The sequence below is a fragment of the Bos indicus genome, chromosome 9 (genome assembly GCF_029378745.1).
Source record: "Bos indicus isolate NIAB-ARS_2022 breed Sahiwal x Tharparkar chromosome 9, NIAB-ARS_B.indTharparkar_mat_pri_1.0, whole genome shotgun sequence".
Classification (NCBI taxonomy): domain Eukaryota; kingdom Metazoa; phylum Chordata; class Mammalia; order Artiodactyla; family Bovidae; genus Bos; species Bos indicus.
The window spans coordinates 100,044,185-100,069,716 of record NC_091768.1 but is presented as its reverse complement, the minus strand read 5'-3'; the positions used below and the strand labels follow the sequence as shown (position 1 = coordinate 100,069,716).

The 25,532-nt window shown below is 41.7% G+C and overlaps 1 long non-coding RNA gene across 3 annotated transcripts; it reads right to left on the bottom strand.

Annotated features, from left to right (window-relative positions):
* Positions 1 to 2,420: 2,420 nt before the first annotated feature.
* Positions 2,421 to 25,297, bottom strand: LOC139184987 (uncharacterized). Of its 3 annotated transcripts, XR_011568568.1 has the most exons (3): positions 24,965 to 25,274; positions 12,447 to 16,773; positions 2,421 to 10,734 (listed from the first exon to the last, which is right to left on the bottom strand). It is a non-coding gene; the product is annotated as an uncharacterized lncRNA (long non-coding RNA). The 3 variants fall into 3 exon arrangements; XR_011568567.1 differs by lacking the exon at positions 2,421 to 10,734 and having other exon boundaries at positions 14,287 to 19,530; positions 24,965 to 25,297; XR_011568566.1 differs by lacking the exon at positions 2,421 to 10,734 and having other exon boundaries at positions 14,287 to 16,773; positions 24,965 to 25,297.
* Between the last annotated feature and the right edge of the window lie 235 nt (positions 25,298 to 25,532).

The following is a 25,532-nucleotide window of genomic DNA, read 5'->3' as shown; positions in this document are numbered from 1 at the left end:
CACACCATGTTGATACACAAAGAACTTCCCTTCTTTCTGTTTTTACAGCCTTTCACTGTTCTATCACTTTAGACTTTCTCCTATTGTAATTGTTCCCAGCTTTTTGCTATTAAAAATTATGCTACTGTGGATAGAGGTACACATGGGTCATCCCACATGGGAAACACCTTTCATACAAATACTTCCTTCTGGAATCAGAAATCTTGTTTCAGTAGATCATTTAGTGTTTATTTTCAGTACACACATGTATATATGTATATACAAACATATGTACATATATCAAGACCTATGCCCTACTAAAATTAATGCAAAATATATACATACATTCAGTCCCCTTTCAGAAGGGATTATTCCAACAACTGGAACACTGAGAGGCAACCTTACCCAGCCCCTTCTCACTTAAACCAGCAGTCTCAACGATTTGGATTAAAAATGAACCATCTTTTAAGACGGATAGCATGGAAAGTCTTGTGTTTTATTATAAATCAATTTCACCTGTGCTCACTCAGGACTCTAATTCACTCTCTCTTTATGAACACTCTGAAAATATTTGATCATGTGACACATTTAAAAATTGAAAGTGGCAAAGAATAGAAGCAAGGAGGAAATTGTGGTAAGCAGAAAGAGAGATGGTGGCGAGAAAGCAGAACACCATGAAAACCAGACAGAATGTTTCAGAGGCTTAGAATAAGGCCACTTCAAACCAGGTCTCATGTGGCACCATTATATGAAAGCACAGGGAAATAGCTGATACTCAAAGTGAGGACCTTCAGATATCAAGGAATCAGTGAACCATCTTCTGTAGGCTATTAAAAGCAAAATATGTAAAAGTTTAGTATTTTAATTAACATTACCAATCTAAGTAGTGAGCTCTGGTGGCAGCTCAGAAAGTACACATGTATAAACCTATTCATTCTCTACCAATTCTGGTAAGGTGGACCAGAATATTTTAGGTCCTAGTAATTCAGAACTCTAATATGTATGGCAAGAGGTGAACTACTAAACTTATCAGGAAATGACGTTTGAAAAAGTTCACTTTTAATGGAAAAAAGAGTATGAGTTCAGTTCAGTTCAGTGGCTCAGTTGTGTCTGACTCTTTGCAAGCCCATGGACTGCCCCGCATCAGGCCTCCCTGTCCATCACCAACTCCCGGAGCTTGCTCAAACTCAGTTTCATTGAGTCGGTGATGCCATCCAGCCATCTCATCCTCTGTCGTCCCCTTCTCCTCCCACCTTCAAACCTTCCCAGCATCAGGGTCTTTTCCAATGAGTCAGTTCTTCACATCAGGTGGCCAAAGTATTGGAGTTTCAGCTTCAGCATCAGTCCTTCCAATGAATATTCAGGACTGATTTCCATTAAGATGGAGTGGCTGGATCTCCTTGCAGTCCAAGGCACTCTCAAGAGTTCAAAAGAGGATGAAGTTTCTAGTAAAAAGCAAATGACTTTCTGACATTTGTATTCCATGTGCCTTGTTGTGTGTGACCTGTGTAATATTCTTAAATATGCCCCCTGGCTTCCACCTGAAATCAATGATGTCCCCTGTGTGGAACTATCCTGGCTCATTCATTAAGAATAGTATTTAGCTGGAAAAATAGGTCCAGCAGAGGAGGCTCATTAAAGCCATCACAGGTTAGAAATTCAGGCGCAGAGCTGTGGGCTTATCCATAGGTTGCTATGGTCCTTGACTTGCCAGTTCTTTTCCTACACCTCCAACCTCCCAGCTCCTGCACCAAGCACAGACTCAGCGCCTTCCCTGCTTGGAGAGGAGAACTTGAAGGAAGATCCATCAATGCTACTGGTAATCAGGGGTGGGTGCTCATTCTCCAGGGTCACTGCCAAGTGGCCATCCAGTTTGGCAGCCTGCAAGGGCTCCTGGAGAAAAGCTGTCTGGATCTAAAACACAGTAAAGGTGAGTTCCAAAATCACTGCAGATGGTGATTGCAGCCATGAAATTAAAAGACACTTACTCCTTGGAAGGAAAGTTATGACCAACCTAAACAGCATATTAAAAAGCAGAGACATTACTTTGTCAACAAAGATCTGTCTAGTCAAGGCTATGGTTTTTCCAGTAGTCATGTATGGATGTGAGAGTTGGACTGTGAAGAAGGCTGAGCACCAAAGAATTGATGCTTTTGAACTGTGGTGTTGGAGAAGACTCTTGAGAGTCCCTTGGACTGCAAGGAGATTCAACCAGTCCATCCTAAAGGAGATCAGACCTGGGTGTTCACTGGAAGGACTGATGTTGAAGCTGAAACTCCAATACTTTGGCCACCTGATGGGAAGAACTGACTCATTTGAAAAGACCCTGATACTGGGAAAGAGGAGGAGAAGGAGGGCAGGAGGAGAAGGTGACAACAGAGGGTGAGATGGCTGGATGGCATCACCAACTCGATGGACATGGGTTTGGGTGGACTCCGGGAGTTGGTGATGAACAGGGAGGCCTGGTGTGCTGCAGTTCATGGGGTCACCAAGAGTCGGACGCGACTGAGCGACTGAACTGAACTGAAAGGTGCCCAGCTACTCTGTACACAAGTGAGGCATTCGTTTTCGTTCTGTTTCATTCACGGCAACTGTGTGCTTTATTTCCTCGACACTGTTATGTGATTGCAATATCCTTCTCTATTTTGGATCCCAAATTGCTCTTTAATATTGCATGGGGAACAGCTGCCTCATTGCTCCCCCTGCCCATCAAGTGGGTTATGGAGACGCTGACTGTCTGCAGCGAAGTGAGGAGACTTCGGGGTGAGTGGTGCTCCATAAAGGACAAAACATTAACATGGCAATAAACACCAAGTTCTGTTCTCACTGAGACTGTAATAGGTCCTCACATTTTACAAAGAAACAGATGGGCTAGAACTCCTTCCTTGATCTGGAATTAGCAAATTCGACTTTCTGATTATGCTAATCTGAGGAGAGTTTAGCATAGAGCATATGTGTTTGGATTCAGAATATTTCTTATTTACAAGCAGAACTAAATTTAATTTCTTCTTCCCACTTTCTGAGGCCGTTTTTGCAGGTTTTAAACACTTGTTTGGGGACCTCGAGAAACCATCCACCTCTGTCTCAAATGCCAGGATTGGGCCCATGATTGCTTCACACCATTATCAAATTTGTACAAACACACGTCTTGAAGTTATTCCTTTAAGAATCTCACCAGAGAATCAAATCGGCTGCCCCCAACCATCAACCTTACTCTTCAGTCTGAAACCTACAAAATAATATTTTGTCTAACACCACCCTCAACATGAAAACAGTAGTCTTTTCTTTGCATGATGCTTGATGGTTTATGAAGCATTTTCTCTTTTTTTTAAGACTTTATTTTTAGAATTGACACTGACAAGTCACTCAGTCATGTCCGACTCTTTGCGATCCTATGGGCTGTAGCCTACCAGGCTCCTCTGTCCATGGGATTTTCCAGGCAAGAGTACTGGAATGGGTTGCCATTTCCTTCTCCAGGGGATCTTCCTGACCCAGGGACTGAACCCAGGCCTCCCGTATTGTAGGCAGACACTTTACCGTCTGAGCCACGACAGAATCTAGTCTAAATATTTCTTTGAGCCCCCTATTTGTTGGGGGGCAGGGCAAGAATACTGGAGTGGGTTGCCATTCCCTCTCCAGGAGATCTTTCCAACTCAGGGATTGAACCCTGGTCTCCCATTTTTAGAATACTTCAAGGTTTACAAGTGTGAAAGGAAGCTACAGAGATTATTCCCACCCTCTGTATGCATAGCCTCCCCAGTTATCAATATCACTCATAAGAAAGGTACATTTTTATCAGGAATGAACCTGCATTAATATCTCTTAACCACCCAATAGCCATAGCTTATCTCAGGAGTCACCTAGGTGTTATGCATTCTATCAGTTCAGTTCAGTCGCTCAGTCTTGTCTGACTCTGCAACTCCATGGGCTGCAGCACACCAGGCTTCCCTGTTCATCACCAAGTCCTGGAGCTTGCTCAAACTCATGTCCATTGAGTTGATGATGCTGTCCCACCATCTCACCCTCTGTCGTCCCCTTCTCCTCCTGCCCTCAATCTTTCCCAGCATCAGGGCTTTTCCAATGAGTCAGTGGGCTTGTACAAAAGTATAATGATATATAGCCAACCTTGTAATCTCATACAGAATATTTTCATTGCCCTAAAGTCCTCTGTGCTTTGTCTAATCATGTATGTTGTTCAGTTGCTCAGTCGTGTCCAACTGTTTCCGGACCCATGGACTGCAACACACCAGGCTTCCCTGTCCTTCACCTTCTCTTGGAGTTTGCTCAAATTCATATCCATTGAGTTGGTGATACCATCCAACCATTTTGTCCTGTGTCATCCCCTTCTCCTGCTGCCTTCAATCTTTACCAGCATCAGGGTCTTTTCCAGTGAGTGGTCTCTTCCCCTCAGGTGGCCAAAGTATTGGAGCTTGAGCTTTAGCTGTAGCTTCAGTCCTTCCAATGAAATTCAGGGATGATTTCCTTCAGCATTGACTAGTTTGATCTCTTTGTAGTACGGGGACTCTCAAACTCTTCTCCAGAACCACAGTTCAAAAGCATCAATTCTTCCGACCTCAGTCTTCTTTATGGTCTATCTCTCACATCCATACACGACAACTAAAAAAAATCATACCGTTGACTATATGGCAAAGTAATATCTCTGCTTTTTAATACTCTGTCTAGGTTGGTCATAGCTTTTCTTCCAATGAGCACACATCTTTAATTTCATGGTGCAGTCACTGTCCACAGTGATTTTGGAGCCTAAGAAAATAGTCTCACTATTTCCCCTGTTTCCCCATCTATTTGCCATGAAGTGATGGGACTGGATGCCATGATCATAGTCTTTTGAATGTTGAGTTTTAAGCTAGCTTTTCACTCTCCTATTTCACCTTCATCAAGAGGCTCTTTAGTGTCTCTTCACTTTCTGCCATAAGGGTGGTTTCACCTGCATATCTGAGGTTATTGATATTTCTCCCGACAATCTTGATTCCAGCTTGTGCTTCATCCAGACCAGCATTTCACATGATGTACTCTGCATAGAAGTTAAATAAGCAGGGTGACAATATACAGCCTTGACGTACTCCTTTCCCTATATGGAACCAGTCTGTTGTTCCATGTCCGGTTCTAATTGTTGCTTCTTGACCTGCATACAGATTTCTCAGGAGGCAGGTATGGTAGTCTCGTATTCCATCTCTTTAAGAATTTTCCACAATTTGTTGTGATCCACACAGCTAAAAGCTTTGGCACAGTCAATAAAGCAGGAGTAGATGTCTTTCTGGAATTCCCTTGCTTTTTCTATGATCCAACAATGTTGGCAATTTGATCACTGACTCTTCTGCTTTTCCTAAATCAAGCTTGAACATCCGGAAGTTCTCGACTCACATACTGTGGAAGCCTAGATGGAAGGACTTTGAGCATGATCCTGCTAGCATGTGAGATGAGTGCAATTGTGCGGTAGTTTGAGCATTCTTTGGCATTGCCTTTCTTTGGAACTGGAATGAAAGCTGACCTTTTCCAGTCCTGTGGCCACTGCTGAGTTTTCCAAATTTTCTGACATATGGAGTGCAGCACTTTCACAGCCTCATCGTCTAAGATTTGAAAGTGCTCACTGGAATTCCATTGCCTCCACCAATTTTGTTTGTATTGATGCTTCCTAAGACCCACTTGACTTCATACTCCAGGATGTCTGGCTCTACGTGAGTGATCACACCACTGTGGTTATCCAGGTCATGAAGACCTTCTTTGTGTAGTTCTTCTGTGTACTCTTGCCACCTCTTCTCAATATCATCGTCTTCTGTTAATTCTATACCATTTTGTCCTGTGTTGTGTCCATCTTTGCATGAAATGTTCCCTAAGTATTTCTAATTTTCTTGAGATCTCTAGTCTTTCCCATTCTATTGTTTTTCTCTGTTTCTTTGCATTGTTCACTTAGGAAGGCTTTCTTACCACTCCTTGCTATTCTTTGGAATTCTGCATTCAGTTGGGTGTATCTTTCCTTTCCTCCTTTTCCTAACCATTCTCCTTTTCCTAATCATTTATATCTTCCCTTAATTCATTGCAAGTACAGATTATTTTACTGTCTCCCTGCTTTTGTCTTTTCCAAAATGTATATTTGGAATCATACAATAGATAGACTTTTCAGGTGGTAATGTTTCACTTAATAATGTGTATTTAACTTCCCTCCATGTCTTTTTGTGGCTTAACAGCTCATTTCCTCTTGTGTGCATGCTAAGTCCCTTCAGTCATGTCTGTTTCTTTGTAACCCTATAGACTGTAGCCCACCAGGCTCCTCTGTCCATGGGATTCTCCAAGCAAGAATACTGTAGTGGGTTGCCATTTCCCTCTCCAGGAGATCTTCATGACCCAGGGATGGAACCCACATCTCTTATGTCTCCTGCCTTGGCAGGTGGGTTCTTTACAACTAGTGCCCCCTGGAAGCCCTCATTTCCTTTAGTACCTAAAAGCATTCTATTGTCTGGTTGTACCACAGTTTATCCATTCACCAACTGAAGATCATCTTGGTTTACCCCGGATTTGGAAATTATGAATAAAGCAGCTATAAACATGCATTTGCAGGATTTTGTATAAGCATAAGTTTTTAACTCCTTTGGGTAAATATCAATTCCAAGTAGTGTGATTGCTGGATTGTATGGTAAGAATGCTTAGTTCTGTGAGAAACCACCTCATTCATTGTCGTGCAAAGCAGCCGGACCTTTGTGCATTCCCACCAGCAATGAAATACAATTCACGTTGCTTCGTGCCCTTGCCAGGATTCTGTGTTGTTATTGTTCTGGATTTTGGACATTCTAACAAGTGTGTATATTAACTTCATACCTGCAACCTTGCTATAATCTTTTATTAGTTTCATTAGTTAGATTGATTTTTTTAAGATTTTTTACATGGATAACCATATCATTAGAAAAGACCCTGATGCTAGGAAAGATTGAAGGCAGGAGGAGAAGGGGACGACAGAGGATGAGATGGTTGGATGGCATCACTGAGTCACTGGACATGAGTTTGAGCAAACTCTGGAGACGGCAAAAGCCAGGGAAGCCTGGTGTCCTGCAGTCGATGGGGTCACAAGGAGTCGGACACAACTGAGCGACTGAACAACAGCAAACCATATCATCAGCAAAGACAGTTTTGTGTCTTCCTTCCCAATCTAATAGATCTTCTTTTCTTATGTTGTCGCATCAGAAAAGACTTCCAGTACAATACTGAAGGAGTGATCACAAAGGACATCCTTGATTTGTACCTCACGTTCATGTAAAAGCTTTGGGTTTCTCGCCAGTTAATGTTTGTAGGTAATCTTTATCAAGTCACAAAAGCTCCCCTCTATTCCTAGTTTACTAAGTTTTTATCATAAATGGATGTTGGATTTTGTCAAATGCTTTTTTCTCAATCTATTAACATGATCATATGAGTTTTATTTTTTAGTTTGTTGATATGATGGAGTGCAATGGTTGACTTGTAGTTGTTGAACCAGCTTTACATAATTGGGATAAATCCCCTTTGGTCATGGTATATAATTAATTTTATGCTTTTTTGGAATCAGTATGTTAATATTTTGTTGAGGATGCTTATCTATGTTTATGAGAGACATTGGTCTGTAATTTTCTTTTCTTATAATGTCATTCTCTGGTTTTTAAATTAGGATAGCACCAGCCTCAGAGATGAGTTTGGAAGTATTTCCTTTCCTTCTATCATCTGAAAGAGATTATAGACAATTGATATAATTTCTCTCTTATACCTTTGTATAATTCACCAGAGAACTCATACATCATTATACTTTTGAGTAATTCCAGAAGTGGAATTGCTGGATCATATGGTAGTTCTATTTTTAATTTTTTTAAGACTCACAGTGTGGTAAAGTTCTTTAGTGTGATTTTTTTTTTTTTCTCCTACATTGAAAAGCTGTAAGAATCAAACCTGAAGAAATAAAGACATGGACAGTATTTTAACTTCTGGGATTTATTATATAATGGAGGTTTTGGGAATTTCAAACTTATTATGTTAAATAACTTTTGTTGCATCTCAATTTATATGAATGAAACTTTTTGAAATTAAAGTTTAACAGTATTATTTGATCAGCTCTTAATGAAGATAAATGAACAAATCTGGTTTTAGTCTCTGTTGAACATGAACTTACAGAGAATACCAATTTGATAATCATTGACAAATTGGCAAGTTAATGTTAAAAAACAGAAATTGTCATTTTATAATTCTTTTCTGTGACAAACAAATATGCCTGTTATTTCCTGCATTACCTCACTTCTGTATATTCCTGAGCAATATCCAATATTGTTTTGCATATTTTAAAGCTTCCTATAAATTGTATCACACTAAAGATATCCTTCTAAACCTGTTTATTCCCGTAACGTTGCCTTTCTGAGTCATCAGCATTGATCTGCATAATCTTGGTTCAGTTATTCTCAATGCCCTATCATGCTCCATGGCAGATTTCTGCCATGGAATGCGTCCTTTCTTGCATCTTCCCCTGGGTGAATATTTATGTTGTCTCCCATTTGCTACCACCATTTCCCTAGGTTCAACTCATGGCTATGAGTAGAGCAACTCAATGAGAGGATGCGCATTTCTTAAACTTTACTAGACACGCCACATTGTTCTTCAGCATACTTATATAGAAATACATTCTCATGAGCAATGAGTCGAAGTTCCCAAAGTTCCTTTTAAACTTTTTCAAATTTGTGTGCAAAATGTTTTACCACTGTGGTTATAATTGATTTCTCTGATTACCAGTGAGATTGAACATCTTTTCATAGTTTTTTTTGAATTCAGGTTTTAAGACTTTGATCTCTAAATCTCACTGCTGCTTCCCCATATCCCCTAACACCATTATACTCTTGATATTGTAACTGTAGAAGCTGACGTTTATTTATTTGATGACCGTTCTGCTCATCAACAGCCAGTAACACTTAAAAATAGAATAACTTATTGAAATTAATTATGTTAATTAACCAGGAAGATACTGGTTATGCAGCCACAAAATTAAAAGACGCTTGCTCCTTGGAAGAAAAGCTATGACAAACCTAGACAGCATACTAAAAAGCAGAGACATTACTTTGCCGACAAAGGTCCATCTAGTCAAAGGTATGGTTTTTCCAGTAGTCATATACAGATGTGAGAGTTGGACCATAAAGAAGGCTGAGCACCAAAGAATTGATGTTTTTGAACTATGATGCTAGAGAAAATCCTTAAGAGTCACATGGACTGCAAGAAGATCAAACCAGTCAATCTTAAAAGAAATGAACCCTGAATATTCATTGGAAGGACTGATGCTGAAGCTGAAGCTCCAGTTCTTTGGCCCTCTGATGCGAAGAACTGACTCATTGGAAAAGACTCTGATGCTGGGAAATATTGAGGGCAAGAATAGAGGGTGATGACAGAGGATGAGATGATTGGATGGCATCATTGACACAGTGGACATGATTCTGAGCAAACTCCAGGAGATAGTGAATGACAGGGAAGCCTGGCATGATGCAGTCCATGGGATCACAAAGAGTCGGACATGACTGAGACTGAACAACAATTATTCATACAGATATTTACTATTATATTGCACATATATCTCTGCTTTTTCTCTATTTAGAATGATTTAATATGTTACAGTTTCTTGTTAAAGCAAAAATATTGAGAAATACTTATTTTTTGCCACATTCTTCAGTGATACACAGGAACTATCCCCTTGGGACACTAAAATAATTTGACAGAAACTCTAGACAATTTAAACACACATGAAAACTTGTGGAAAAATACAAGTTAATGTGCAGATCTGTGTTCTGTGTTCTGTGAAATCCAAACTCGTTGCTGTTGGCTGACAAGTCTCGTCCTCCTGACCTCATGTCCTTCCAAGCTCCCCTTCCTCCCTTGGGGGAAGCTGTCACTTGGAGCAGTCCCTCTCCTGAAAACTGCCCAGCTTGTGTCTCCCCCAAGACACAAAATAAGGGGCGTCACTCTTCTTGAAATCCCCTCCTGAGATATTCCCAAGGCCCGATTTCTCAACCAGATTAACCTCAAACTGTCTAATCTCTATCACATTCTTTTTATTTTCTTCATGTTATTAATACTTTTTCACCATAAGATGTGGCCGCTTTTTACTTTTTACTCTGTTTCATTAGGCAAGAACACAGCTCCAAGAGAGGGCCCTGTGTATCCCAGTACCTGGAACTCCGCCTGGTGGACCAGCGTGCTGGAGAAGTCCTTTGAGGGCTTACCTAGTCAAGGTCATATTAGAGGTCGCGCCCTTCTCACGGTAACACATTAAAACCCATCCACAGCTAGGAAAGTGTGTTAGTGACAACGGCAGTGCTGTATGGTGTCCTGTGTGACAAATGGAATGCTATTCAATGTACTTCCTGAATTTTAAGTGCCAGACCTTGGCTTCTAAGTTGAAGAATGATTCTATGAGACTAAACTAATTGAAAGACATTTGAATTACAAACACTCGACTGTGGTTTTTGTATATGGAGGGGAAACGTGTGAAAATGAAGCCGGCAGGCCATTTCAGAGGTCTTCTTATCTGATAATGATGCTCCTGGAATAGCTGCTCGTGTGCTGCCGGCAGGAAAGAGCCCAAAGTCACAATTATTCAACAAATGATACTCAATTCATCATTCTAGCTCAGTCTAAAATGCAGATGACACAGAAATTCCAGATACAAAATCATCTTCAAGGCTGATTTGTATTCACATTGATGAAGAAACTACTTCACCCTGGATTGGGGCTTCACAGGTACTTTTGAGTGTGAAAAATAAATAAAGCAAAAAGTATCATTAGATGTTGCATATTTATTTGGGTACTTTTTAGAATATGAAAGCAAATGGCCTCTAGTTTTAAATGGCACACATTTATGCGTTAATAACATGAATGTCATAGGCTATAGTGTCAAACCACATTTTTCAGATTATTAGTTTCAAAAAGAAAAAATCACACTCATGATTCGGAGAGCTGTGTGTCGATTCTTTGCGAACATTTTATTCCAGATGTGACTAATTAGTAGTATAAACAAATTTGCTCAGGGACTGTTTATATTACTTAGGAAAAAAAGCCTAATTAGGAAAGAAGCTACACAGAACATGTCTCTGGGAAAAGTTACTGATTTGGGTGATTAGCATCTTATTCTGAACATTCTCTAAAGACCCTTTGTGGGGATCATTTGTTATTACTATTTTTTTGCATTCTTCGCATTAATATATAAGCATTTCCATGTATTATTCTTATATGTACATAGTAATTATAATATTTGCTTAATATCACCAGTAACACCACACAGTTGTCAATGAGGAGCTGAATCTTTGCAAAGAAACTGAGCTTTTTTCTTTTTTCTTTTTTCCTTTTAGACTAACTAGAAGTCGTAACTTCTTTTTAAATATTTTAAAACATTTTTTATTTTTCGTCGAGGTTTAGCCAGTTAACAATGTTGTGATAGTCTCAGTTGACACTGAAAGGACTCAGCCATACATAGACATGTATCCATGTCCCCCCAAACTCCCCTCCCATCCAGGCTGCCACATGACACTGAGCAGAGTTCCCTGTGCTTATAGCAGGACCACGTTGGTTACCCACTTTAAATATAGCAGTGTGTACACGTCCATCCGAAACTCCCCAACTATCCCTTCCCATCATCCCTTCCCCCAGCAATCACTGAAGTCATAATTTCTAACTCCAAAGCTTGAAGAATTTTTCTACAGGTTTCTGGAGGCCTTTGTCTGCATGAATATTTTGTTGTCCACTTAAACTCATGAGAATTTGAAATCTTTTTATGTTTCTGATATTAATATTTTAAAAGCATAAGAATAACAATTAGCTTCCCAGGTGGCACTAGTGGTAAAGAATCTGCCTGTCAATGCCAGGCACATAAGAGATGTGGGTTCGATCCCTGGGTCAGCAAGATGCCCTGGAGAAGGAAATGGCAACCCACTCCAGTATTCTTGCCTGGAGAACTCCATGGGCCAGAGGAGCCTGGTGGACTGTGGCCCAGAGAGTCACAAAGAGTCAGACACGACTGAAGTGACTTAGGAAAGGAAAGTGAAGTGGCTTAGTTGTGTCCAACTCTTTGCGACCCCATGGACTGTAGACTACCAGGCTCCTCCATCAATGGGGTTTTCCAGGCAAGAATACTGGAGTGGGTTGCCATTGCCTTCTCCAGAGGATCTTCCCAACCCAGGGATCAAACCCAGGGCTCCCATATCTCAGGCAGATGCTTTACCGGCTGAGGCCAGGGAAGCCACTTAGCATGCCCACACGTTTAAAATCCTAGGAAGAGTAATTAATCAGGCCAACTTAGGGGATGCAAGTTGAGTGCAGAGACACTCACTTTCCGTATCTAATTAAAGAATTACTCAGACTGAGTGATTCTCCTTGGCCGACAGCATCCTATTTATGTTTCATGCAGTCAGTTTTGTGCTTATAAACTGGAGATACTAATCTGATGGAGCCAAGCTCACCTGTAAGTCGACTTCTGGTAGATATGTCTTCTAAACGGAGGTTGTTAGGGTTTTCTTTTGACCCGTGAACCTGTCTCAGGCCATTGAACTGGAGCTGATAGAGTCATTGAGGGAATGAATGGATAAAATTTGCAGTACACAATTACAAACTGACCTTTCACCAAAGAAAGTATTGTTGACCAAACCCTAGACAGAGAACAAGCTGAAGTATATAATTAAGGCAAACTTTGCTTCTAATCAAAGCTAAAAGATATTTGGATTATGCACAGAAATGACACACACACAAAAACTCCACCATATCTTACATACCTCTCCCCAAAGACAAGTATATTCCACATGCAATCCTTATCGTTTTAGCCAAGGCGGTAGAGGTTTTGTTTCAGTTCAACGTCACTTTCATTTGACATGCTGGTGCTTTAGTAAAATTCTGTACAAGTCAGCCTGGTTATTCTAAAATTTCAAAGTAATAAACTAAAAGCATTTAATATGTTGTTTTAGCCAATTGTGTTTTTGAAAGAAAAAAAATAAAGCTTCTACATGCAGACAATTATAGTAAAATTAAGGGAAACAGATATTATATTACTTAAATGTGCAGTTTAAAGCTACATATTGAAAGTTACGGCCCATTAATGTAAGTTATTTTGTGGTGGAAATATCTAATTATCTCTTGCAGATAACAAATATAAATGTAAATGTTTCAACCTAGTCATAATCACCTGCCGGGAGAAAAGCTGCACAATTAGGGATTCAGATGCGCCCCAAAGATGAATCGTTTATGAAACTCACCCTTGGTGTCTCCGCTGTGCCATTTCTGGGTGTCTCTTTCATAGATCAATCGAAGGAAATATATTCAGTTTTTGTGTGTTGAAATTACATTTTTATAAGGGTAATTATTTGGGGTGATTAATAATGGCAGTGATTTTTTTAAACTTGCAACTAACATGGTTCTCAGTAAAATGCATCGCCAATAGTGAATGCGTATAAATTAATTTCAAGGATTTTTTTCACCCGCTGATTTCATGCCAGAATTGTTAACCTTTCAGTAGTTACAGGCAAATAAACTATCACAAGCTTCAGACCTAAAATATATGCTGAAGCAGATAATTTTGTAAAACAACTAGGAATTTGGGTACCCTTTAGACAGCAGTCCTGAACCTTTTTTAGTACCAGGGACAAGTTTCACGGAAGACAGTTTTTCCATGGACACTGAAGGAGATGATTTCAGGATGATTCAAGGACGTTGCATTTATTGTGCAGGTTATTTCTAATATTATTGCATCAGCACCATCTCAGATCATCAAGCATTAGATCCCAGAGGCTAGGGACCCCTACTTTAGGAGTTATGACTTGCCCATGCTTCATTTATAGGCATTTTCAGCCTAGGTGCTATATATTTTCTATTTAGACATGTCTGAGCTGACCTCTGTTGTTACAGCAGCAAACCCAAATATCAGGAATACTAAAGTCCTGGATATGTAGCCATGATCCCCAAAGCACCACTTGTTTATGAACATTTCTGACCATTTAGCAAGTCAGGAGCCTGAAAATAAGGGCTTCTGTTAGAATAAGAGTAGAAAATTTTTCCATATAAGTGAAAGAAATAAAATATTTGGTTTACCTTCCTGTCCACCTGCCCTCATTTTTAAGATACACTCTTTTGTTTCAATTAATTGAAAAACACAAAGCTAACATGTATTTTCACAATATCATGCTTCAGAATTTTTCCAATGTCTTCATGTTAACTGAGAAGAAATATTGATCAATCAATACTTTTTGTTCTCTTAGCCACGTGTTTGGATCAATAGTGGATATATGTCCCAAGAACTCACAATCATCTGTGACCATTGTATGAAAGAAGTTTTATTTTTGTTTGTTTGTATAAAGTTGATTAAATGGTAAAGTTCAAGTCTGGAGTTTCTAATGCCAACATTTGTTGCCAAACAGGGATAACCAATGTATGGGAACGCCAACACAAGTGTAACTGGAGGTGAGAGAAGGAAAGAAGAATCTGGTAACATTACTGGAGCACCTGGATCAAACCGTAACTGAATGTATACTACTGGGATTTTCCTTTGTGTATGACAATAAATTTCTCTCTCTTTCTCTCTTTTTTGGCTCAAATGAGCATTTTACTACCTGCAATATAAAAAGACCTAACTACAAGTTGTTTAAGCTTCGTGCCTCTTATAACACTTACGCTGTATCACGTATTTTTTTCTTATTCATTTCCTTCACTAGACTGTTAACTCATGGAAGGCTGGAACCATGTCTCATCTTCATGAGCCAATGACTGATGAACTGTATGTTATACTGTGTTGCTGTTGTTATTTAGTTGCTAAGTCATGTCCTACTCTTGTGACCCCATGGACTGTAGCCCTCCAGGCTCCTCTGTCCGTGGGATTTCAAAGGAAAGAATACTGGAGAGGGTTGTCATTTCCTTCTCCAAAGTATCTTCCTGACCCAGGGATTGAGGGTGCATCCCCTGCATTAGCAGGTAGATTCCTTACCACTGAGCCACCTGGGAAGCCCTAGGGTACCTCAGTGATATATACATGTGCAATGATATATATGAGATTCCCTGGTGGCTCAGCTGGTAAAGAATCCGCCTGCAATGCGGGATACCTGGGTTTGATCCCTGGGTTGGGAAGATCCCCTGGAGAAGGGAACGGCTACCCACTCCAGTATTCTGGCCTGGAGAATTCCATGGACTATAGTCCATGGGATCACAAAGAGTTGGACATGACTGAGTGACTTTCACTTTCACTTTCAATTTGTCCAAACTCATATTATACATTTATTAAATACTTACTGGACAAATGAAATGAAGATGGATAAACTTTTTTGGTGTTCAGTAGCAGTATTTTCTAAATTGCCAAATGTGTTTATTTTGGTTAAAAAAATACCAAATTTGCATTACAACAAGTAACATTTTGTTTTTTAATCAAATTTAGGATTTTCTCTCTTCAACGTTTTCCTACAAAGAATAAAATCCAGTTGAATTTTCACTGTGTTTTCTCAGTGGAAGAGAAGTATCATTTTTCAAGCTTCAGTCTATAGATCCCATTTCAGTGGTTCAACAACAGTGAACAATTTAATAGAGAGAGAAATGAGGTTGATGAGGGAATCAAAGTCCGGATCATGGAGGGTCTCAATTTCTATGCAAAGCAGTTTGGATTTTATTGTGGTTGGCAATTTGGAGCCATTGAAGAGTAACCACCCAAGATTCATACTTTGGAAAGATCATTGGGCAGATTCAGAGAGCAGGGAAAGAGCCAAAAGATCCTTTGATCTAGAAAAGACCCAGCCTGACTGAGTGTAACTGTCCAAACTGCAGAGCAGGCAGTGAGGAGAGACATGTAAGACAGCAGATGCTGAAATCAGGGGTTGCACGTAGGGGAAGAAGAAACAGATTAAAGATGATGTCAGCTTTCTGGCTCAGATGGCAGCCATGCATGAAAATATTTTAAAAGGTAAAATAAGTAGACCCAGAACAGAAATTAATTTGGTTTTTGGACAAATCAATTAAAAAGAGGGAGAGAGAAAGAATTTACCAAAAATAATCTTGTGGGCTTCACTTGCCTTTGCCTTTTACTGGCAATAACCCTTTACCATGGGCTTCCTGGGTGGTGCTAGTGTAAAGAACCTGCCTGCCAATGCCGGAGACTTTAGAGACACAGGTTCAATCTCTGGGTCAGGAAAATCCCCAGGAGAAGGAAATGGCAACCCACTCCAGTATTCTTGCCTGGAGAATCCCATGGACAGAGGAGCCTGGCAGGCTACATACAGTCCATGGGGGTCACAATGAGTCGGACACCACTGAGCAGACTGAGCACCTCTCTTTATCCGGCACCTGGAGCCGGGCAGCTGGTTCTTCTGTCATGAAGACGTTCTGTCCACATGCTCTGCCCAGAGGAGTGATCCTTCAGGGCCTGGATCACCTCTGCTGACCTGAGCTTACAGCAATCTTCTGAGCAGGGTGCTTGTGGCAAGCTTCCTGATGCTTCTCCCATGCCCACGCTTATCTGGCACACACAGAATGCTGAAATTGGGCATGGTAACCCACATTCCACTTTATGATCTTCATGTATTTTTTTTTTAAGGTGGAAGAATGTTCAAAAGTGCTTTATTTATGAAGTTTACTTAATTTCCAATGAGTCTCTATCATGGTGACTTTTTCCCTCTGCTGCAGAGCATGGGGATTGGGAATGCCGCAGTCAGACAGACTGAAGGAGAGCCTTCCTCGCTGTGGGCGGTGGGCCAGGTAGAAATCCCGAGTCGTATCTCATCACTTGTATCTGATTTCTTCCCCTTTGGCCAATAGGTGTCCCTGTAGCAAATGAAAGAATTTTGAAAGGAGTCCAGGGGTGTAATTAAGTGAGACAATACAGATGCCAGGATTTAAACACTGCCAGTTTTATGTAATTTAATTAATACTGTGGAGAGGAAGAAATGCTTGCCTGTGCAGTATTTTGTGAAGTAAAGAGCTTCTGACTATAGGGCATCATTCTGACAGAATCCAGAGAAATAAAGACTTGATCCATAGATGGCTCTATTCGCTTAGAAAGAACAACCCCATGCAGAGTCCTGTTTATTATTTTATGTCTGACATTTTAGGAGTCTGTGTAATGTCATTATCTGGAGAAATTCCAACAGCATGCCAATTGTCCGTTACAGGTGTCCCTGTCTTTTCAGACAATCTTCTCAGACATCTCTTACTCATAGCACCTGTTCCCTTCACGGGAGGACTGGACCCTATGAGGGGCTTTTCCTTACAGATGAGAAGGGAAGGAAGACATTTTGAACTGAAAGGACGGTTCTTCTGCTTAAAAATACACATATGCTGGCATTGGTGTTACCAGCTTTTACTTAGCTTTATTCAGCTAGGACATTTTGATAAATATATATTCCATCTTCCTCAGAGAAGCAGTGGATAATGCTTCAGATGCAGACTCAAAATCAATTTTGGTAATAATGGGGGGAATAGCTCATAGCTCCCTAAATGAAAATCAGGCAACTTGAAAGGAGAAAGCAAGCCTGTGATTTGCTTTCACAGCAAAACACTCAATGAGATCCCACTGTCTCTGGTGGCTCGTCATTTATGGCTTATGGATTTTGAATGAGGGAAAACTATTTGAAATTTCAAAGAGTTTGGGGTTTTAAATTTGTCTTTGTTTAAAATGTTCCTTTTTTCTCTCTGTACTTCATAGTTCTCAAAACTTTCATCCTCAGCACATAGCACACAGTAACACTGTGTTCTGGAAATAAAAACAGAAGATGATAAATGAAAACAAGGAAAAATAAAAGGATATGCTGACAATGAAGGGCAGAGGGCTCCTACAACGTGAAGCTCGGTTCTTCACTCTGGACACACCATCCCAAGACTGATTCTGTCTGTCTACTTTCATCAAATATGATTGTACTTAAATGAAGTGGATTAATAATTCTGCTTAGAATATAGATTCAGTAGAATCAAGATAAAATATTGAGGCAATCGATTAGCTTTTGATAGTTTAATAAATGTATGCCAAATAATTCAAGTGTAATCACAGTAAGACATGGCCCTTCTATTTTAATTAAGTATATTTAAAATGCTCAATCATGTTTAGTGTAGCTGAAATTTCAGAAAATTTGATCACTGGCCAAGAACAGTGACCAAGGCATGAACAAAGCTGCTGGATACTGCCTGCTCTTGGTGGGTGATTTATTTCTGCTGGGTAACTACTCCCAAAATTTTGTGGCTTAAAATGACAATCATTTCATCTGTTTGTGTGCCTGTAAATAAAGAATTTAGACTCTGGGCTCTGCTGGGCACTTCTTTTGTCCCCAGAGACCCAGGCTGGGATCACAGGGTTGCAGTCAGGCTGCTTCATTCCCAGGTGTCGCACTGGAGGCGAGGCTCAGAGCAGGAACTTCCTGTCTCAACTCAGCCAGCTTGGGCCTCTTGACACAGCTGCCAGATCCCAGGAGAGGGTTTCAAGAGGAGCCAAGCAGGAAGCTTCAGATGCAGGCCCAGCTGTGGATGTTCTATCACATCCTTCCACTGCACTGCCTCGGCCAAGCTCAGGCAAGAGGCCAGGTCAGATGCAAAGGGGGGAGCACAGACCCTGTGTGTCCATTAGAGGCAAGAATTTGAAGTCACCTGTGTGCGCCTGTTAGTTGCTTAGTCGTGTCCGACTCTTTGCAACCCCATAGACTGCAGCCCACCAGGTCCCTCCATCCATGGGATTCTCCAGGCAAGAACACTGGAGTGGGTTGCATTTCCTTCTCCAAAAGAAACTATGGAAAGAAAGTGAAGTCACTCAGTCGTGTCTGACTCTTTGCGACCCCATGGACTTTAGCCTACCAGGCTCCTCCATCCACAGAATGTTCCAGGCAAGAGTACTGGAGTGGGTTGCCATTTCCTTCTCCAGAAGTCACCTGCAGTCTATTGGAAACCATCCTCTGGCCATGAATTACTTGCATTCTCTGAGATGCAAAATACACATTTTCCTCCCAGGAAGCTGTAACTCTCATCCCATTGTGACATCAGGCATTAACACAATTCAGTTCAGTTCAATTCAGTCATTCAGTTATGTCCCGTGTCCAACTCTAGGAGACACCATGGACTGCAGCATGCCAGGCTTCCATGTTCATTACCAACTCCCAGAGTTTGCTCAAACTCATGTCCATCAAGTCGGTGACGCCATCCAACCATCTCATCCTCTGTTGTCCCCTTATCCTCCCACCTTTAATCTTGCCCAGCATCAGGGTCTTTTCCAATGAGTCAGTTCTTCACATCAAGTGGCCAAAGTATTGGAGTTTCATCTTCAACATCAGTCCTTCTAATGAATATTCAGGACTGGTTTCCTTTAGGATGGACTGGTTGGATGTCCTTGCACTCCAAGGGACTCTCAAGAGCCTTCTCCAACAGTTCAAAAGCATCAATTTTGAACCACATTTCAAAAGCATCAATTCTTTGGCCCTTGGCTTTCCTTATGGCCCAACTCTCACATCCATACATGACTACTATTCCCAGGATCTAATTCTCTGTCAGACACAGATATTGATAAACCTCCTCCCATGAGGATCCTCAGGTTGGAAGATCCTTGAATTAAAAAACAAAAAAAATCTAGTCACATACAAGACAAAATATGCATGGAGAGACAGGCACAGAATGCCTGAAGTTGACACTCCAATTCAAAGAGGGAAAATGGGAAGCATAGACAGAGTGATTGTGAAACCTAGCCATGAAGGTCCTCAGTGTCTTGTGCTCATTTAGGAAGACCTAGGCCTTCTCACTTTGGCCACATGAAAGCAAAGAGCTGACTCATTAGAAAAGATCCTGATTCTGGGAAAGATTGAAGGCAGGAGGAGAGGGGAATGACAGAGGATGAGATGGTTGGAAGGCATCACCGACTCAATGGGCATGAGTTTGAGCAAGCTCTGGGAGATGATGAAGGACAGAGAAGACTGGCATGCTGCAGTCCATGGGGACGCAAAGAGACATGACTGAGTGACTGAACAACAGCAAAGACCTTCTCAAGGGGAGGAGAACTGGTCAGCATGTGGCTTCTCCCTTTGGACTGTGGGCTTATTCACCTGACTCTTCCTTACTTTGCTATAAGAAATGGACCATGTTCATGACACATTAGCTTTTGCCTGCCCTCAGAACACTGGGGAGAAAAAGAATCTTCTTTCTATCTTGTACTTTGGGGACAAAATGGTACAGTTTCCTAAATTAAGGTGGGGTGTGCTCAGTCATGTCCAATTCTTTGAGACCCCATGAACTGTAGGCCACCAGGCTCCTCTGTCCACAGGATTTCCCAGGTAAGAATGCTGGAGTGGGTTGTCGTTTCCTACTCCAGGGGATCTTCCTGACCCAGGGATTGAACCCAGGTCTCCTGCATCACCTGCTTTGGCTAGCAGGTTCTCTACCACTAGCCACCTGAGAAGCCCAGCTTAGTGGGATGCCAGAGTATAAAACCTTTAATCCAGTCCATTGGACAGACGCCATGCCCAGATTTTTCTTTGACACAGGCTTCTCTCTACTTTGGCTATGAGTTGGGGAGTTATGAGAAACCACCGTTAAGTTTCCTAGAGATTGTCATAATTGTCATACTGAGTGAATTTTGAGTAAGACAAAGAGAAATATCATATGATATAATTTATATTCAGAATAAAAAAATCACGTTATACAAATGAACTTGTAAAACAGAAACACGGTTAGGAGGATAGGATGGTTAGGGAGTCTGGGATGGGCATGTACACACTGCTGTATTTAAAATGGAGAACCAGCCAAGACCCGAAGTATAGCACAGGGAACTGCTCACTATTTTGAAACAATCTAAATGGGAAAAGCGTTTGAAAAAGAAGATACATGTACAAGTGAGTCACTTTGCTCTACACCTGAAACTATCACAATATTCTTAATCAATAATATTCCGGTATACAAGAAAAAATTAAAAAAGAAAGATGCTTAGAAGAAATTGTGTCCAGTGTAGGGGAATAACAAGCACCTCTTAAAACTCTGAGATCTTAACAAAGCATGGTGTTCCCACACCCCTGACTTGACTTTAACCCCAGGCCTTGTGTTCCTGGCAACATCTGTCTTTGATCTTTGCCCGAGTCACCTTTTACCTTGAGAAATGTTTGCCCAGTGAAGAGGCATGCAGTGAGAAATAGTTTTATTTTCCAACTTAGCAAGTCCAAAGTTGGAATATTTCCTTTGAATTCTGCTTTAAAAAAAGCAAACTGTTTCTTTTCAAATCCGTCTCTCTCTCCTCGCTTTATCATCGAGAGCTGAAAGAAGCACAACGGTGCTTTCGACATCCTGCCTGGAGATCTCCGCTAGATCCACAAGTTTACCAGACTCACATTCTATCTTGTGTTCCCACAAGGATGAGTTTGCAAATGTTCTTCCGCTTCAGGTCACAGGTCACCGCTCTTCCAGGCTTGAATGAGAATTGGCTCCATGCATTCCGAGTTTGCAGCAGCATTCTTCTCCCTACTCCTCACCGAAGCTGACACTACCTTGGTTTAGGTTTTTGCGGCTGAAGGATCCCACTTCTAATACTGCTCTTGCATGCTAGGTTGCTTCAGTCGGGTCCGACTCTTTGCAACCCTATGGACTTTAGCCCACCAGGCCTTGTCCATGGGACTCTCCAGGCAAGAATACTGGAGTGGGTTGCTATGCCCTCCTCCAGGGGATCTTCCCAACCCAGGGATCAAACCTTTGTCTCCCATATCTCTTGCATTGGCAGGTGGGGTCTTTACCACTAGCGCCACCTGGGAAGCCTGTACTCTGTTTGAATTTTTCTATTGCTGTTTAACAAAACACCTTAAAACAACAACAGTTTATCATAAGTCATAATTGTGTGTCCAGAGAGTTATTCTGCCTTACTGGTGTCATATGAAGTGCTGGGATGACAGAAGTTTCCAGAATGTCCTCACATGGTTGGCAGTGGTATGGATCATTGGCTCCGTCCAGCAAAGGCTGGGGGCTGGGGCTTTTCCATCAGAGTTTCTCCACATGGCAGCTTGAGCTTCATCATAACATGGCAGCAGGGTCCCAGCGAAAGACATTCCAAGAGTGGAAGGCAGAAGCTCCAGACCTCACAAGGGCAGCCTCAGAATTTCACAGCGTCATTCCCACCATGTTCTGTTGGCAAAAAGAGTCCAGGAGCAAGCAGCCTAAACTCAAAGGAGGTGGAAAGAGTCTGCCTCTTAATGTGGAAACGATGAGGTCAAACTGCAAAATCGTCTATGGAATGGGAGATGTGATTCATCAACCATCTCTGCAAGTACTTAGGGATGTTGGGATGGGGAGAATGTGTTTTGTGTGTGGGGAGAACATGGATCTGGGGGAGGCTAGAGGAGAGGGAGTGAACTGTGTGTCTCCCCAGGCTTACATGCTGAAGTTCTAACCCCCAGTACCTCAGAATGAACCCTTATTTGGAAACACGGTCCCTGCAGATATAATTAGTTAAGAGGGGCCCCCTGCTCCAGTAGTGGTGTCCTTATGAAAAAGAGAAACTTGGACACACATGGGTACACGGGGAAAAACTCGCTCTTAGGAGAGAAAGGCAGAGATCTGAGGGAAGGGGCAAAATCCAAAGAATGTCAAAGACCACGAGCAAACCCACAGGACCGAGGCGAGAGGCCTGAGACAGACTGTCTTTCAAAGCTCTCAGAAGGAACCAGTGGTCCAGACCGCTAGAGCACATGTCTGCTGTGTAAGCCAGCCGGCCTGTGGTGCATTGCGAAGGAGCCCTGGGAAACTCTTACCAGTAGCCCTGGGAACTTTGTTGAGCACCAAGCCTGGCGGGTAAAACAAGAACAGCAAAATTCCCTTCCCTTCAGTGATTCAGGTTCATAGAAGTACCAGGGTCTTCACAGAAATACAAATATTCAAATAATTTCTCATGCGGTTTCATCCACCTTTTGGCACGAGATCTCATGTTGTGCTATAATCAGCAACAAGGCATATCTGTTTGTGACATATGTGTGTGTGTGTGTGCTGTGATTTCCAATCACAAAATACGGGCATTCTCAGTGACCTGCGTCGGAAAGGCTGTTTTTCCTGGCACCACTGGCGCTTTAACTTTGAGGCTATATACAGAGTTTTTGTTGTTCAGTTGCTAAGTCATGTCTGACTCTTCGTGACCCCATGAACTGCAGCATGCCAGACCCCTCTGTCCTCCAGTATCTCCCGGGGTTTTCTCAAACTCGTGTCCATCAAGTTGGTGATGCCATCCAACCAGCTCATCCTCTGTCAACCCCTTCTCCTCCTGCCTTCAATCTTTCCCAGCATCAGGGCCTTTTCCAGTGAGTCAGCTCTTCACATCAGGTGGCCAAAGGACTGGAGCTTCAGTTCTAGCATCAGACCTTCCAGTGAATATTCAAGGTCGTTTTCCTTTAGGATTGACTGGTTTGATATCTTTGTTGTCCAAGGGACTCTCAAGAGTCTTCTCCAGCACCACAATTTGAAAGCATCAATTCTTGGGCCTTCAGGCTTCTTTATGGTCCAACTCACCTCCGAGCCTGACTACTGAAAAACGCACGGCTTTGCCCATACAGACCTGTGTCATATGCAAAGTTTAGACCAGTCTTAGATTTCAACCAGCTCTTCTATGGAGGGAGCTCCTCCAGAAAGCCAGGATCAGACAAGTAGACACCGTTCACATCCAAATCCTCAGGCTCACAGGTCACTGTCAGTTTTGCGAAGAACAGCAGTTTCTTCACTGTTTTATTCTGATTTCCTGGGCAGCTGCTTTGCCAGTCCAGAAAAGTGGTGCTGTGACCTCATGCCAGTACAGCACATCAAAAACCCAGTACAGATGCTGGAACATGTATGAGGAGATGATGAAGACTGATCTGTCTGCGGGGGATTCAGATGTGAGCATCTGCTCTAATGGCACGAAAAAGGATTAGACTCATCAACTACAGTGATTCATAATGATGGCTGTGTTTGCTCTCAGAATATTAAGGGAATCAACCACTCACTTAATTGCCAAAAAGGAATCTTAAAAAAAAAATACAACATCTCTCTCACATTCTCTCAATATATAGATTTTTATATAGATAGATATCCCAAAATGGTCTCACTGGCTCAAGCATAAATGTAGCAAAGAAAAATTAAAATGAGCTAATACCTTTGATTAATGCGAGGTTCCATGCCTGAACTTAGAAGCATAAATATCTCTTTATACGTAATACTGTCTGCAAACAAGATCAAATCAAATTTCAAGGCACTTTGCTAATGAAAAGTATTGATCTTTGTAGCATTTGGATCAAACCATTGCCAATTTTCAGTCTCTTTGAGACCTCTTCTAGCAATGAGGGCTTCATCCTTGAATATATAGATCCTCTCTCTCTCTCTCCTCCTCTCAGGCTAACGTTAGACCTCATGGCTTCTCTCTTCAGATTCTCTTCTGTGTTGATCTAGTTCATGTCTAAAACATCAGCTGTCACTTCCAGGTAGACGACTCCCACGCCATTGTCTTAGGAAGTTGATACCTTCCTTTTCAGCGCCTTGTCCACATAGCCTGTCCTTTACAACTCATCTGCTTCCTGATGGCTTCCTGCACTTTATTTTCTCTAACTTTCTGTTCAGTTTGCAGCCCCCACTCCACTCCTTCAAGTGTAACTACCCTTTAAAAACTGAGGGATAAGGATCCTCTATCACCACAGAAGTCCAAACAGGACTGTGGGGACTGGGGCGCCGGTTGGGGACCCGCCGGGAGGCAGCGGGACGGAACGGTTAAAGAAAAAAAAAAAAAAAAAAAAAAACTGAGGGATAGCCCTGGTGGTCCGACGGTGAAGAACCCCGCTTCCAGGACAGGGGACTTGGGTTTAATCTGTGGTTGAGGACCTGAGATCCTCCGTGCTGCAGGGCAACTAACCCCGTGAGCCACAAGAAGAGAAGCCCGTGCGTTGCAACTAGAGAAAGCCCTCACACAGCAACAGACCCAGCACGACCAAAACTAAAAAATAAAAATAGAAAAATTGAGGTGAAGATCCATGTTATCCATCCTTCCTACCTCCTTTCTGGCCCATCATGACTCAGGCAGTCTTCTCTCTGAACACCAGAATCCATCAGCTGTTCATACAGAGACTGGCTTTGCTCCATCCCCAGCAGTAGAATTCAATGACTGAACATGATATTTTGAGTGGGTACCTGTCGTGGGGCAAGAGAAGTGAGGTAGCTAAAGGAAGTAGGCACAGCCTAGCCACTGTGACCCTTCCGATTGTCTCTAGCAATTATCAGGGTGACATTTATCTCTGAAAGATCACCAGCACTGAAGCTTAGAGTCAGCCTCACTATTCAGTTAAATATTAATCATCCACCATGTGACACCTCATGTTTTATTGAAGATTTCTATTTAAATCTAGTGTTTTTAATTAGCTTCACTGTGTTTATATTTGGTCTCCCCAGCTAGAGGATAACTTTCTAAAGAAAAGGTGGTTATCAGTTTTCTAATACCCCTAAGAGGGTCGAGATCTGTTGAACCAGTATAATAATAAAGATTCACCCAGAAGGGACTCTGTTTAAACAGTTGCCACTTTGATTGATTGAATCAACCATGAGAACCTCTTAATTGATTTGCA